At 43.8% G+C, this 12,627-nt stretch overlaps 2 protein-coding genes across 4 annotated transcripts in view; one reads left to right on the top strand and one right to left on the bottom strand.

Moving 5' to 3' along the window:
* The window catches only part of LOC144693842 (chloride channel protein 2-like), a 597,263-nt gene that overhangs the window by 530,332 nt on the left and 54,304 nt on the right, over nt 1-12,627 (top strand). The window lies entirely within an intron of this gene.
* The window catches only part of LOC144693843 (heat shock protein beta-7-like), a 566,165-nt gene that overhangs the window by 470,259 nt on the left and 83,279 nt on the right, over nt 1-12,627 (bottom strand). The gene's annotated exons all lie outside the window — the stretch shown is intronic.

Genomic DNA, 12,627 nt, shown 5'->3' on the forward strand with positions numbered 1-12,627 from the left:
GAAAGAAATACAAGTTACTGGAGTAAGAAGGCTGCTATTTAAATGTTGAGATATTGAGATCACAGTTTAACAAATTTCTAATGAATATGTGTGACTTTTGTTTCATCTGACTTTGCTTTAAATTCTTCCCCTGATATGAAGAATTAGGGAAGTGCTGAAAATACTGTGAATTAATGTGCTGCCTTGATAAGATCATGCTGCTTTCCATTTTGTAACAGCAGTTATTGAATGACAAGTAAAAAGCTAGCTCCACTCCTCCTCATGCGATGTGCTGTGTTTTTATTATGTAATATATCTTCTGTGCTGCTATATTTGTATCATATCTGTCATTTTGCATAAATTGTAGCAGGAAAGCTGAAAGAGCCTGTTGTGGCATGCTGTCTTATTGTGACATAACCTCCAGTGACGTGAGATGTTCAGCAAAGTGCATCACTACTAAATACTGTTTGTTTTTTAGGGGGCATGCTTTAAAAAAAATTAAATTATGACTGATGGGATAAGGAGAAAGAGACCTTTGAAAAATTCAACTGTTAAAAAGAAAAAATTTCTTGACCGAAAATATTGCAGCTAATATTAAGCAGATGTAAGGCTTCTCCCCGGATGGTGCGACATGAGATGTATAACCTACATTATCCTATCTTTCTATCAAAGACTCAGGCAATATCAGAGTACAGAAAATCGAAACGTGTACGAATATCTATAGTGGTAAGTGAGGAAATGACATGCGGCCAAACCATTATCATCAATATATAACCGCATTGTCCAATCAAAATTAATCCAAATTTCTTACTCCGCTCAAACATCAAGCAAAATCATTTAAATGTCATCCTTTGAGCTCAAAAGGGAGATAAAGGGACAGAGCAGTGCAATTAAGTAACAACATTGGTGGCCTTCTCTGGATATTTGTTTTCTGATATGCCGATGCAGTTTGGAGTTAATACAATGCAGAAACAGGTTCATCTGCAAAACAGTCTGTAATTAGTTTTATGACTGTAATTATTCAACAAACTTCTCATTTTCATAATGAGTTTGCTTTCAATCAAGGGTGCTTACTAGATTATTAAAAATCAGTTTAAATAAAGAGTCATGGAATTCCATCCTACTCAAAATAATCAAACCATTTGCACCAAGTTCTATGCACTTATGGTCAATTTAAATGTAATGTAGTTATTTGTCCTTCAAACTAGTATTTATGAAAGAAAAGTAAAAGTGTCACACCTTCTGAAATCTAACAAAACAGCTACGAATGCTGAAAAACACCCCCACAATCTCTGGGAGTATCACTTACTCACAATCTCCAAATGCAACAATGGTTATAGACCATATTGAAGTAGATTGTCAGATTGCAAATCTACATCAGCCCCAGCTGTAAAGGTGCATTATGTATTTCAATAACTGTGGAAGGGCACCTAATTGGATAGAATATTTGTACCTTACACAAAAAGATTCTCTTTAGAGCTCAAGGGATAACCATTTCAATAAATACTTACACACATAAAAATCATTTTCATACTGAAATACATTTGCCATTGTGCTGCAACAGCACTTCGCCAAGAGAAGAAATGCTATTCAGCACTGTAAGACCTTAGAAAAGAATTATCCATGGCTGAATTCAAGCTATGGCAGCATCAGCACTTGAGATAGCTACTGACATCATTAGTGCTGACTGTTGAAATGCTGATGATTCCATCTAAAATAATGAATTAATATATAAGCAAATGCAGTTGATTCTAAAAATATGACCAGTTTTGACCATGATTTGTCAATTTTTTGATCTGACCTAGTTGTAGCTGATTGTTTTTAAATCATATATTCACATTGTGACTAACGTGTTTTGATTCTCTTTGGCTTTGATGCGTTTGATGGAAGAAATCATGCAGAATTTCTGAATTACTCTTATTATATGCGTATTGCAATGGCTTCTCTTCCTGCTCCCGTACCATTACCTCTGGTGTTCCCCAAGGATCTATCCAAGATCCCCTCCTATTTCTCATCTACATGCTGTCCCTCTGTGACATCATTCAAAAATACAGTGTTAGTTTTTACATTTACACAAACAACTCCCAGCTCTACCTCACCACCACCTCTCTCGATGACTCCACTGTTGCTAAGTTATCAGACTGCTTATCTGACATCCAATGCTGGATCAACAGAAACTTCATCCAATTTAATATTGGGAAGACTGTTTTTGGTCCCTGCCCCAAACTCTGTTCCCTAGCTATAGACTCCTTCCCTCTCCCTGGCAACAGTCTGAGATTAAACCAGCCTATTCGCAATTTTGGTGCCATATTTGACCCCAAGATGGATTTTCGACCACCTATTCACACCATCACTAAGGTTGTCTATTTCTACCTCAATAACATTGACCAACTTCACCACTGTCTTAACACATCTGCTGCTGAAGCCTCATTCGTGACTTTGTTATCTGTAGACTTGACTATTCCAATGCAATCCTGACTGGTCTACCACACTTTACCCCCTATACACTTGAGGTCAACCAAAACTCTGTTGCTCGTGTCTTAACTCTCACTCCAAGTCACATTCACCCATCGCCCTGTGTTTGCTAACCTACATTGGCTCCCAGTCATACAAAGTCAATTCTAAAATTCTCATCCATGTTTTCAGGTCCCTCTACGGCCACACCCACCCTATCTCTAATCCCCTCCAGCCCCACCACCCCTGAAGTATCTGTGCTCCTCTCATTCTGGCCTCTTGAACATCTCTGATTTTAATCACTCCACCATTGGTGGTTGTGCCTTCAGTTGCACTCCCTACAGCTCTCTGCCCCGCTACCTCACTTTCCTCCTTTAAGACATCCCTTAAAACCTACCTGTTTGACCAAGTTTTTGGTCATCTAACCTAATATCTGCTTATGTGGTGTTATGTCATGCTGATAATGCTCCTGTGAAGCATCTTTGGTCCTTACGTTGCATTAAAGGCACTATATAATTATGTTATTGTTGTATTGACAATGCTCTTTTTCTCATTTTACTGCTTTCAGTCCCCAGTCACCACATGCTTCGTCCTGTAACACAGAAACAGAATTGCCCGGACTGCAGATTCATCTGTGGTTCTTTGATTGTCCACTAAGTTTGCTTCAGGAGGATTAGATTTATCCATTTTATCTTGCTAGATTTCCCCATTTATGGTAGAGTGTTTCACTGTTGCAAAATACTCCCAATTAACAACCCTACCAACAGCTGGGATAGTCTGAATACCTATAAGGGCCAAGTTTCAATCAGAACTGCAATGGTTGGGAGCTTAAATTTGTTACTCATTGTTATGTTTGTGTGTTTATGTTTTTGGATTCTAGCCCTTCCCTGGTCTGTGGGCATTATATACAGAATCAATGAATCCCAAGGCAGTGTTAAATCTATACTAAATGTTGGTCATGCCACAGCTGGAAATTGTAACTTTGAACATCCAATTGTAGAAGATGTCACAGAGATGGACAAAGCTTCAATGCATATTTGCTAGGGTCATATCAGGAATGGAAGAATACATCTCTCACTCCTAGCCAGGAAGCGATACTGTTATGACGTGTGTCTCACAGAGAGGGCTCTAACATTTAAGCCATTAAAATGCGACTTCCCACCATGTATCAGTGATTGAGAAGCTATGGAAAAACAGGGCTTGTTCATGGAAGCACAGAAAGTTAGTGGTGGGGTGGGGAGAGAGCTAATAAAGGTGTTAAAAATTTTAGAAGCATGCAAAGGTGTAAAAAAATGAAAGACAATTACAGTCATCAATGAATTGCCAATAATGAATTAGGCCAAGGCGATGGCGTAGTGGTATTGTCGCTGGACTAGTAATCTAGAAACCCAGGGTAATGCTCTGGGGACCTGGGTTCAAATCCCGCCACGGCAGATGGTGGAATTTGAGTTCTATAAAAATCTGGAATTAGAAGTCTAATGATGACCATGGAACCATTGTCAATTGTTGTAAAAACCCATCTGGTTCACTAATATCCTTTAGGGAAGGAAATCTGCTGTCCTTACCTGGTCTGACCTACATGTGACTCCAGACCCATGGCAATGTGGTTGAACAAGGGAAATTGGGGATGGGCAATAAATGCTGGCCTAGCCAGTGATGCCCACACCCCATGAATGATTAAACAAAAAGGTTAGGTGTTTCTTAGACAAAAGGTTGAATTGAAGGAAAAGAAAACCCTTTGATATGAAGTTAGCCCCAGCATTGGTGATGATGGGCTATCACCTCCTACTCTACTCAAATATCTATTATTTTACAATGCACCCTCAATGATCATTTAAAAGGTTTGTCTTCAGCTTATCATATGGATCTGATTTTGCTATTAACAAACAATGACAATTGGTTATTGACTCCATACTTGTTTAGAAGTGGAGTGAAATTGGGCCTATCTGATGCTACTTAATGGTAGTCAACATCTTAAAGGAGAGGAGCACCATGGCTGTAGATGAGAAGGGAGAATTGTGAAGAGAGAAATGGCTGCAAGACCCATAGATCAGGGCTCCAGGTTCTCCAATAATGCTTTGGAGGCTCTGTATAATAACCAAGCATATAATCGAGCACAATATAGGAGCTTAGACAAGGCAAATTCTTCATGATTCCATTAAACTGTTATTCAAATCTGAAGTGAGCTTTTGAATTAAAATTTTGGTTTTCTGGATTTAGTCTTGGTGTTCATATTCCTCAAGAATTGAGGGCAAGGCCCATGAGGTTGGACTAAAGGAAGACAATCAGATGGCAAGGGGAGTGGTGATGAGGATTGTGATACTATTGGTTTAATGGGAATAGGAAGGACTATTGAGGAGAAACGCTCTTGGATAGGCTGCTATCTGAGAATTCACAGAGCTAGGGTGGTTGATGCTGGATCTAATCTTTTGCCTCCTCTTCCTGGCCTTCCTCCACTTCTTATTGTCCAGGTGATTGGAAGGGCTGGGCCCTCAGTATAGCAAAATTATGGAACACATGATCACAAATCTGGAAACATATTTAAGAGTGTTGTGCAGAGCTCCCAAATGGTCCAGGCAGCAAAAGCACTGCTTTGCCATCAATGATCTGTCCAGTGATTTTTTTTTTTTTTAGTGACATGGCTCTCATTGCAGGCATACTCTGTGCATGTCCCTAGGTTCCTGACAGGAGACATGTATAGATAGTCCAGTTGGTTACTGCCAAGTAATGAGCGTCTGACTTAACAGCCTGGTTTAAATAAAGGCAGCACATTGACTGATGCAGGATGAATGAATCATGAAACTGGGCAGAATGCGTAATGAGCAGCCTGTGGTCTTAAACACACTACATTCAGGGAGTGGTATTCCTTTCTATTGACATAGAGGTGAGGTGAGAGTGATTGCCCTTGACATCAAGGCCACATTTGACTGAGTGTGGCATCAAGGAGCCCTAGCAAAGCTGGAGTCAATGGGAATCAGGGGAAAACTCTCCGCTGGTTGGAATCATGCCTAGCACAAAGGAAGATGGTTGGGGTTGTTAGAGGTCAGTCATCTCAGTCCCAGGACATCACTGCAGGAGTTCCTCAGGATAGTGTCCTTGGCCCAACCATCTTCAGCTGTTTCATCAATGACCTTCCTTCCATCATAAGGTCAGAAGTGAGGGTGTTTGCTGATGATTGATTGTACAATGTTCAGCACCATTCACGACTCCTCAGCTACTGAAGCAGTCTATTTCCAAATGCAGAAAGACCTGGACAATATCCAGGCTTGGGCAGACAAGCGACAAGTAACAGTCATGCTACACAAGTGTCAGGCAATGACTATCTCCAACAAGAGAGAATCCAACCATCGCCCCTTGATGTTCAATGGCATTACCATCATTGAATACCCCACTATCAACACATCCTGGGGGTTACCATTGACCAGAAACTGAACTGGTCTAGCCATATAAATACTGTGGCTCAAGAGCAGGTCAGAGGCTAGGAATTCTGCGACAAGTAACTCACCTCCTGGCTCCCCAAAGCCTGCCCACCATCTATAAGGCACAGGTCAGGAGTGTGATGGAATACTGTCCACTTGCCTGGATGAGTGCAGCTCCCACAGCACTCAAGAAGCTTGACTCTGTCCAGGACAAAGCAGCCCGCTTGATTGGCATCACATTCATAAACATTCACTCCCTCCACCACTGACGCACAGTAGCAGCAGTGTGTACCATCTACAAGATGCGTGGCAGGAATTCACCTAGGCTCCTTAGACAGTACCTTCCAAACCCACAACCACTACCATCTAGAAGGACAAGGGCAGCATATAGATGGGAACACCACCACCTGGAAGTTCCCCTCCAAGTCACTCACCATCCTGACTTGGAAATGTATCACTGTTCCTTCACTGTCGCTGGGTCAAAATCCTGGAACTCCCCTCCTAACAGCACTGTGGGTGTATCTACACCACATGGACTGCAGCGGTTCAAGAAGGCAGCTCACCACCACCTTCTCAAGGGCAGCGAGGGATAGGCAATAAATGCTGGCCCATCCAGCGAAGCCCACATCTCTTGATTGAATTAAAAAAACGTCTGGCTGGTATTATTGGGGAGCAAGAACAATGTAGATGCAGACTTATGGAACGTTGGGCCCCAGGGGAGTCTGCAGTGCAGGCAAAGCCTAGCCCTGTCTCATCCTGCTTCACAATGCTTCCATGGCGAACGTGGCACTTGTATTCCTTCTGATATATCAAGCTTCGGTCACCTTCCTGAGACAGTGGTGTGTGGCAAACTGGAATGTGTTGCTTATGTCACCAACTACAGCCTGGAATGACCCCGCACCATAAAAGTTAAAGGTCACGGTGACCTTACCAACTACAGGCAGATCTGCTCATGCCCTGTTTTGGGGTTCCTGTTGGGGCAGCAGCAACTGCAGCTCCATGACAGCCTCCTTGTTAAAAAGCAGGCATCTCACATATTGCTCCTCGATAGTGATGTATGGAAGTGTTCTCTCCTACAATGTCCTCGTGCGATGTCTTTTGACAACTGCCCCTCCTACCTCCTGACTTTTCCGCTGCCTCATCCACCAGCCCCAAAGGCAGATTTACCGGACCACTCGTGTCTGGAATAAACTGGTTTTAAAGCAGTCCAGCTCCAGCAGAAGGTTGTTCCCAGAAATCAGAATTCACTTGTGGAACACAGAAGATAACCCAAAAAAAGATGAGGACAAACCTGCAACCAACCTATATGGAGTGGATGGGCCCATAGCACTCCAAGAGGGTTCTCTCTGACTGTTGAGCTCTCCCAGCAAATCTGGGTGACTAGTCAAAATATGACTAGTCAGTTGTTGGACAAACAAATTTTGCAAAAGGGTTCTATAACCAGCTTGGAAACCTTATTTAAGTATTGCAATGATTTTCTTGAATTATTTTGCTGCACACTCAGGGTGCCAGCAGAGGTGTCCAATCCAATGTGGTGGGATTGTGGGACAGGCATGGGTGTGTATGAACAATATTGGGCCCTTAGGCACTGATTTTTATGTCTGAAAAATGGGAAAAATGATTAACTTCTAAGTCCATAATCACCACAATTTGTTGTTTCTTAGTTGTAAAAAAATGCAATAGTAATGCTCCTTTTCAACTGTAAAACTGAACCATTGCTAATCAGACAATGACAGCAACTTTATAAAAAATAGAAACTTCACAAGATGTTAGGATTTTCTAAACGAACTTGTAGAATCTCCTCCGTCTGGCTGAACTTGTTCTCACACTGAACAATTTCTCCTTAAACCCCTCTCACTTCCACCAAATAAAAAGTGTGGCTATGGGTACCTGCAAGGGCCCCAGCTATGCCTGTCTCTTTATGGGGTATGTGGAACATTCCTTGTTCCAGTCCTACTCTGGCCCCCTCCCACAACTCTTTCTCCAGTACATCGATGATTACTTCGGTGCTGCTTCATGCTCTTATCTGGACCTGGAAAAATGTATTAATTATGCTTCCAATTTCCACCCCTCCATCATTTTCACATGGTCCATCTCTGACACTTCCCTTCCCTTCCTTGACCTCTCTGTCTCAATTTCTGGTGATAGACTGTCCACCAATATCCATTACAAGCCTACCGACTCCCACAGCTACCTCGACTACAGCTCCTCACACCCCGCTTCCTGTAAGGACTCCATCCCATTCTTCCAGTTCCTTCGCCTCCGTCGCATCTGTTCTAATGCCACTTTCAAAAACAGTCCTCTGACATGTCCTCCTTCTTCCTTAACCGAGGTTTTCCACCCATGGTGGTTGACAGGGCCCTCAACCGTGTCCGGCCCATCTCCCGCGCATCCGCCCTCACACCTTCTTCTCCCTCCCAGAAACATGATAGGGTCCCCCTTGTCCTCACTTATCACCCCACCAGCCTCCGCATTCAAAGGATCATCCTCCGCCATTTCTGCCAACTCCAGCATGATGCCACCACCAAACACAGCGTCCCTTCACACCCCCTGGTGGCATTCCGTAGGGATCGTTCCCTCCGGGACACCCTGGTCCACTCCTTCATCACCCCTTACACCACAACCCCCTCCCACGGCACCTTCCTATGCAACCGCAGAAGGTGCAACACCTGCCCCTTTACTTCCCCTCTCCTCACCGTCCAAGGGCCCAAACACTCCTTTCAAGTGAAGCAGCATTTCACTTGCACTTCCCTCAACTTAGTCTACTGCATTCGTTGCTCCCAATGCGGTTTCCTCTACATTGGAGAGACCAAACGCAGACTGGGTGACCGCTTTGCAGAACACCTTCGGCCTGTCCGCAAACATTACCCAGACCTCCCTGTCGCTTGCCATTTTAACACTCCACCCTGCTCTCATGCCCACATGTCCGTCCTTGGCTTGCTGCAGTGTTCCAGTGAAGCTCAACGCAAACTGGAGGAACAGCACCTCATCTTCCGACTAGGCAATTTACAGCCTTCCAGACTGAATATTGAGTTCAACAATTTTAGATCATGAACTCTGTCCTCCATCCCCACCCCCTTTCCGATTTTCCCCCTCCTTTTTGTTTTTTCCAATAATTTATATAGATTTTTCTTTTCCCATCTGTTTCTATTATTTTTAAATGTATTTCCATCCATTGTTTTATCTCTACCTTTTGGCCTTTTTCGATTCCTTCACCCCACCCCACCCCCACTAGGGCTATCTGTACCTTGCTCGTCCTGCTTTCTACCCTTAATTAGCACATTCCTTTAGATAATATCACCACCTTCAACACCTCTTTGCCCTTTTGTCTGTGACATCTTTTGGTTATCTCCACCTATAACTGGCCCTCTATCCAACTATTCTTGTCCCACCCCCCCTTAAACCAGCTTATATTTCACCTCTTTTCTATTTTTCCTTAGTTCTGTTGAAGAGTCATGCGGACTCGAAACGTTAACTGTGCTCCTCTCCGCAGATGCTGCCAGACCTGCTAAGTTTTTCCGGATATTTTTGTTTTTGTTTTGGATTTCCAGCATCCGCGGTTTTTTGCTTTTATCTGATAAGCATATGTTATTCTGTTTTGCTGTTTTGGATTAGGCTGTCTGCCCTCCCTTATGCGCAAACTGTACAGGCATCCGTAAATAGTGTTTTTATTTCCTCCTGTTTGACAGGAGTGGTCCCGAAAGGGCTAGTTGAAGATCGATGTAACAGAGGTCTCCAGAGTTGAGGTTAAGCGGAGGGAATATTCAAATCCTGAAGCGATGTTTCACCATTTCATGAAAATGGTTGACAATAGCTGTTTCTCCCTGGTATCAGTTGAAAGGCAGGAACGAGTCACAGGTGTATAAGAGTAGCATTGTGCCAACACTAGGATGAAACTACCCTTTGGCAAGGTGCTTCCAAGTGAAAATAGGTAAATCACCAGTGGATTATACCATGGTACATATTCAAACTAAATTTACCTATAAGTTGATGTTGTCGTCAATACTTCCTGCAATATGCTGTAATTATAGCCAGCTCTTATTGAAACTAAAAAGTATAACGTACATCAAAATAGAAACAAAACATTTGCTAAAACTTGCAAATGCAGCAGTGTCGATCAGATGAGATTGGATCACAATTTGTTATAGGAATTCCTTTAAAATCAATAGAAAGAAGACTGTGTAAATGGGTTGCAGTGTATAACAAGTGACCAATTCAATACCGTTCACTTTACATCCCCGCCAAATTGGAAAGTTTCCCTCAGTTACTTTAGTTGCAACAATGTTCCAGTCTTGTTTGCTGGTCTTGGACTGAATCTGATGTGTAAGAGATCGGGACCCCAACATTTTATAGACCTAGAGATCCACTCCCACAAGAACTCCAGCCAAATTGCAGTGTCCATTGTATGATGAGCTCACAAAATTGGGATCCAAGCTGGGTCATGCCGCTGGTGGAAAGTAAGGAGAAATTTATACTGTGAAGAATTGAGGTCATTAGTGACCATTTCTTAGGTGTGACTTTAGAATTCTAAAATGCTCGCTGCACGCTCAGAGAGAGTCACAGGTCGGAGAGAGAGAGTCGGGAGCAATGACCACACATCAGGAGTGGATCATGTCAGGATTGGGAAGGAGTGTGTCGGGAGCTGGAGAGGGAACACGTCGGACCAGAAGAAAGACTTGGGAATTGGAAGTGGGAGAGAGTCCATGTCTGAAGTGGGAGAGGAAGCATATCAGGGACGGAGAGGGAGCATATCAGAAGCAGGAGGGAGACCGCATCAGGAGTGGAAGACAGCGTGTGTCAGGCATGGAAGAAAGCGTGTGTTGGGAACAGGAGAGCAAGCGGGTAAGGATTAGGAGAGGGAGCATAAGACCATAAGACATAGGAGCAGAAATTAGGCCATTCGGCCCATCGAGTCTGCTCCGCCATTCAATCATGGCTGATAAGTTTCTCAACCCCATTCTCCCGCCTTCTCCCCGTAACCTTTGATCCCCTTACCAATCAAGAACCTATCTATCTCAGTCTTAAATACACTCAATGACCTGGCCTCCACAGCCTTCTGTGGCAATGAATTCCATAGATTCACCACTCTCTGGCTAAAGAAGTTTCTCCTCATCTCTGTTCTAAAAGGTCTTCCCTTTACTCTGAGGCTGTGCCCTCGGGTCCTAGTCTCTCCTACTAATGGAAACATCTTCCCCACGTCCACTCTATCCAGGCCTTTCAGTATTCTGTAAGTTTCAATCAGATCCCCCCTCATCCTTCTAAACTCCATCAAGTATAGACCCAGAGTCCTCAAATGTTCCTCATATGTTAAGCCTTTCATCCCTGGCATCGTTCTCGTGAACCTCCTCTGGACCCTCCCCGAGGCCAGAACATCCTTCCTGAGATACGGGCCCCAAAATTGCTCACAATATTCTAAATGTGGTCTGGCCAGAGCCTTATAAAGTCTCAGCAGCACATCCCTGCTTTTATATTCTAGTCCTCTTGAAATAAATGCCAACATTGCATTTGCCTTCCTAACTACTGACTAAACCTGCAAGTTAACCTTAAGAGAATTCTGGACTCGGACTCCCAAGTCAGGAGAGAAAGAGAGAGCACGGGTCTGAAACAGGAGAGGGAGCGTGTTGAAAGTAGGAGAGAGATCATGTGAGTGGGAGAGGAAGCGTTCAGGACCGGGGGAAAGATTCAGGTGTCAGGAACGGGAGAGAGTCTCAGGAGTTGGGAGCGGGACAGAGTCTGTCAGGAATGGGAAAGTGTGTGTCAGGAGTGAGAGTGAGTGGGTCGGGCACAGGAGATATTCTCAGGTGTCGGGAACGGGAGAGGGAGCATTTCTGGAGCTGGAGAATGTGTCAGGAATGGGAAAAGATCTCAGGAGTCAGGAACGGGAGAGGGAGCGTATCAGGAGCGGTAGAAAGCCTCAGGACTTGGGAGCAGGAGTAAGACCCGAGAGTCTGCAATCGGAGCTACAAAACCATCAAAGGCTTAAAGAGTGAAGTCACAGGGCAGCAGGTAGATTGGCTGGTGAGTATTAAGAATTTGATTTTTGCTCTTTAAACTAGGGAGATGTACCAAACTGCTGAGCTGGAGTCAAAGCTGCAAACATTGCAGGGTATCAAGGGAAAGGGAGAGTTACCTGAACACTTTGTTTTGTCACACCTCTTAGGTTAAGTAGGAATTTAGTGGTGATCAATGGTCAGGGCCAGGAAGATGTGACTGAGAGTCAGGCATGTGTAGGGACTCAGGATGCAGTGAGGAGGAGCCTCAGCCCATGTCCTTGTCCAACACTTATAAGGTACTTGCTCCCAAATGGATGAGAACAAGAACTGCAGAGAAGATGGGCAAACTGACCATGGCACCATGGTGCAGGAAGTCATTCAAGTGGAGGGAATTAAAAGAAAATGTATTAGTGGCAGGGGATTGCATAGTCAGGAGAATAGATAGAGCTATCTGCAGCCACTACCGGGAGTTCTGAAATCCTGTCCGGTGCCAGGATTGAAACATCCCCTGACAGCTGGAGAGGAACTCTGAATGAGAGGGGAGGATGCAATTGTAGTGGTCCATGTAGGAGTGACATAGATAGAACTAACGATGAGATTCTATACAAGGAGTTTGAGGAACTGGGTTTAAAGATTGGTGTGGGAAGATGAGATTTTGATTCATAGAACAAGGGGAAGCTGTTTCTTTGGAATGGACTACACATAATCTGGACTGGGATCAGGATCCTGTTAAATTGTATAATTAGGGCAGTGGATGGGGCTTTACGCTAAAAGTGAGTGAG

This window comes from Cetorhinus maximus, chromosome 19 (assembly GCF_964194155.1).
Source record: "Cetorhinus maximus chromosome 19, sCetMax3.hap1.1, whole genome shotgun sequence".
NCBI lineage: Eukaryota > Metazoa > Chordata > Chondrichthyes > Lamniformes > Cetorhinidae > Cetorhinus > Cetorhinus maximus.